Raw genomic sequence first — 4,816 nt, forward strand, 5'->3', positions numbered from 1 at the left:
CTAAAAACAACAAACACCCTATATTGTTTTGGAGGACATTAGTCTGTTACTAATTGGAATGAAGAACATTCTTACCAGTTAATTAGTCCGCCGCTGTTGGTTTGGACATTTTCAAGCTCAACTCAGTAAAATCAATAACCATATATCTAAACTTCATTCATGCAGCTGACTATAAAAATGTTAATTAAACTAATGCAATTTCTTCACAACCCATTATTCACTTGCACAGGGATGGTAGGTCAACCTAATTCATGCAACCTTTCAAAACTGCAAATGCTTTTATCACGCAGCTTGGCTTCTCGTCTATTAATAGAAGACAAAATGGTAGGATTCGGAAATTGTCAAGATTTTTGTCAATCAAGGAAGGATTGAAGGAATAGACAACTTACATTTAATTAGTAAAGATGCTATTTGTGGGTCATTAACTTGTTAGATTTAGTTCTCAATGTATTGATTTTGGTAAGTGTTTGAGTTGTGATGTTGCCAGGTGAGAGTCATCTGTCACCTGAGAGTTATCATTAAAGGGCCATTGTTTTGTGTTACTTGACACATGGTGAATGAGTACCTGAATCAACCTTGTCATGAGGTCAGCAATTGTTGATTTTTTTTGTTTACTTGGTGATATATAAGGCAAGGCACTCTGAAAGTCTGGAGACAACACCACGTTCGGGTCTTCTTTCCATGCTGCATGAAGTTAATGATTTAAATAATCACATCATCATTTCTGTAATCTTTTATGAAGAATCTCTTATATATTGTTTTAAATCCTTCTTTTACTGTAACTTCATTAAAATACTCAGCTGCAGGGGTTCCTGCAGTTAGCTGTTCACACAGCCATTACACCGTTTTGGATGATAGTTCTGTCTTAGCAGAATAATAGAATCACATCCACCTCTCATCTCTTTTATTCTGACATCCAAACCAGTTTACTCACCCCAGCTGAAAAGTGCCTGCTACCATATCAAATTCTGAAAATGAAAATGCATTGTCACTGTTTAATGGGACCTCCTCTCACTGACTTGGTGGGAAATTAGCTGGAGCTCTCGTGCACGAAAACAGACAGGGATAAGGTAAAGGGGGGTTGGTTGGATGTGGGATGGGTGTATGTTGTTGTCAATGTGATGTGTGATATGGTGATATAGGGTCAGTTTTTGAACATTTCTAATTTAGCATGACAGACGCTGCACTGTAACCTCAACTAAATCACCTTAATAATGTTCAGTGGCCTCACCTTACTCTAACCTTGACTGTAACATTAACTTAGGGTGTGTATCATTTGCAGGTCGTGCTGTTAGCCGTCATAGTGGAATTTATATAAAATATCACGTGCACGATTTATTAGAGTAGGTTGCTGAAGAACCCTCACAATGCAATGTGCTGTAAAGCAGGGGCAGTTTTTTGTACAGACAGGAGATTGAAACAAAAAATGCAAAATGACCAAATTCAATGCGCTTATAATGACCAACAATGTTTTCCATTGGTCAAATATTGTACTTTTATTTGTGGTGCCATAGAAATACAATTGCAAAAACAATTACTGCAACGAAGATGGTCTATATTTACTTTATCTATTTACATTCAGTGGTCATGTGCAAAATCAGATACAGGCAATCCTTTTTAATGAATTTTCTAAATGATTTAATTTAATTGTATGTATGCAATCCAGGAAATAACTAACTGGCTTTTTGTTACATTTTTTATGAATCATGTTTTTTGTGCGATCAAGGTAATGACAATCACACTGTTGTTGATTTTTTTCATTTTAAAAATGTTTTCTATGTTTAGCAAGAACTAATACAACTTATAACTTATTCTGCATTTAAAGTTTCTGTTTCCTCAACTGACTTTGGGTGATTTAGCACATTCATTTGTGTCTGTACTTGTGCCTCATGGTAAAAAAACGATTCCAAACCACTAAACATTTGAGTTGATATCAAGAGAACACACACAGCTAACCCAGTAAGGTTGCCACCAACAGATTTCCTTTCATTACGTATCAATAGACGGGTCAATTATATGATTGTATTTCAACAATATCCCTCAGAACTATAAAGTATAGCTACAGGCCAAACTGACATGTTATTGTATCTAATTCTTTTTTTTTTACATACTGGGAGCATGGGTGAGCTCTCAGAAATGATGAATGAGACTCCTTAATGGCTTTTGTGATTTTTATGAGCACATGAAAGGTACATCAATGGTTATGTCTGCATACAGATTAGTAACACACAGTAATGCTGTCTTTGTCTATGCTTTGCCATATGTCAATTTAGTCAAGGATAAAACAGTAAAACGGACAGGTGTTTTGCCTCTAAAGCTGTTCAACAACAGGGACTTGACTGGTGAAGTGAAGTGTGTTTGCATTCAAGGCGAACAACTGCTTGCCCAAAACAATAATGTTTGCTGAAGTTAAGTACAACCTGTACAAATACAATGCTGCAAACATGCAGAAGCATATTCTCGTATGCACGCATAAAAACACAAAGAGGAGTCTGCTGTATTTGTAATACTTCTAAAGGAAGCAGAACAAAGTTATTCAACAATACATTGTTGATCTGTGTTGTTTAGGTTAAAGAACATATTTCCTTTGATTGTGTTTGTATAGAGCTTATCAGTGTTAAAAGGCCCACACATTTCATGTTAACTTTCAAATGAATAATGAAACGCCATAAGCACCCTTAGAGAAATTCATATCATTGAAGAAAGTTTTACAGCTCTTTGCAACAAAAAAAACAACCAAATACTAGTGTTCTGATCAGCAGATTTAACAAAGATTCAACCAGAGCAGGCTGAAGCATGATGTTCGTCACAGCATATTGAAACCTGATGGTTTGCCTGCAGCTTAAGCTCAGCATATTATCTTGAACAGTTATCAGTGCTATGATTTGGGAAATTGATTGCATTGTTTTCATATTGATTGAATATGTTAAAACAATGAATCATAAACAGATTACATAGTATAAACTGAGATTGTTGGAACAAACTCCTGCAGCTACTCTATTGATGGGAAGTAATTCTTTTTGGAGGCCATGTCCAGGTTGTGATTACTATCACTTAGAGCATTTCCAGTCGGATCAATACACTGTAAATGTATTATACATATATATACATACATAAAAACATTTTCACAACATTTGAAAAGCAACTCAGAATAACACCCCAATGTTATGTGATGCCAGCAGTCGCAAGCAAAAAAAGGAAACAAACACATGTATATAGGCACATATTTTATCCATGCAAGTGACTATTGGAAATACAGTGAGACAAGGCAGATGGGAAGATCGTAAAAGCCACACAGTGTGTAATGGATGATCTCACCTGCTCTGTATGTTATCAACAGGAAATCTGACACAGAACATCTGTAGCATTGACTATTGATGGAAATACTCAGAATACCGAGTAATGGAGGCACTTTAACCATAGGCTGTAGGCTATAAAAGCTCAAAACAGAATATCACACAGACTGAAAGGAAGCTATTATCCTGGTTCAGTAGGCTGAAGTAGGTTTAAGTAGGCCTATTTGATATTTACATATAGCTTATTGGAAATGTATATTCTTTCACTTGAAAAATTATACATTGATTAATTGATTGATTGATTGATTGATGTTATGCACCCTAGAAGCAACTAGACTAAAATCGTGAAAGATTAAATAGCGCCTGTAACAGCAAACTCGTTGACTCATAGCAGATCTCACCCAAACCAATGGGTGACGTTACACATGCTCTGTCCATTTAGTATTATACAGTCTATGGCTTTAATGTTGTAGGGCCAACAGGATGCCGTAGTGCTCTGCGCTGAGTCACTGAAAAGTCTCATGGGACTGTGTTCTGAATGGTTCCTGTCCTTGTCAAATTATATTTTAACGATGTTGTATATGCATACTGTATATGTTACCTGGGTTTTAGTGTTGTGGGTGATTTAGTGTTCAGGTTTATCTACATGTATTGGTGTAACCATGACCGAGACTTGGGTGGGGGTTGCTTCTGGGCAGTGAGGGTGCAGTTGATGTCTTTGAGTAATATGGACATAAACCCGCAGGTTGTCACAAAAAAAGGGTGCCAGAAATATCTGTTGGTCCTTGTTGTAGGATGTTGTATTTACCTGCTTGGGGTCAGAAACCGCATGACAATCTGTTGCTTGCCACAGCCCCCTGTCACCCTTTTTGTGCTACTTTTCACTGAAGTGTGAACTAACTGTCTATTTAAGCTGAAATGCCATGAAAATAGTATTTCACATGCTAGGATTCTAGAGACATACATCTAAATGTCCGTAAAACAGTAATAGAGGTCAAAGAGATGGCCTATGATTGCTTACTTAGTCCAACAATGCTTTAAAACCCTAATGTATTCTATTTTTAATTAAATGAAATGGAAAAAAATGATATATTGGGAAGCTGCTGAGATGTCTGTCTCTAAGTCAGTATGTGGAAGTCAGGTGAGTGGGATTTAATTTGAGCACCATTAAAAACAACATGTCCTTGGTACTCTGGATACTCCATAGACCAAACTGCCAAAGAAATGTCCTGAAAACCTTTGACAGCATGGGCTTTAGTGAGGATTTTAAGGATAGTAGAAGCAGGACAACAACCCTAAAATTCCATGTAACAATCACCCTTTTTAGTCTTTTCCCAGAGAGCAGTGACCAAGCAACAGCATGGCTTTTCACAACACTGTGAGTAGAGGACTATGTATGTTCCAAATTAAGATTATGAAGCAGAATATTTCTAGTATTGGTCGGGCCAACCGGAGTCCAGACATTACCAACTAATCTCTCCTGGCCACCTCTTAACCCCCCCCCCCTGTTTGTTAAGCGA

Source organism: Etheostoma spectabile, chromosome 17, assembly GCF_008692095.1.
Source record: "Etheostoma spectabile isolate EspeVRDwgs_2016 chromosome 17, UIUC_Espe_1.0, whole genome shotgun sequence".
Taxonomy (NCBI): Eukaryota; Metazoa; Chordata; class Actinopteri; order Perciformes; family Percidae; genus Etheostoma; species Etheostoma spectabile.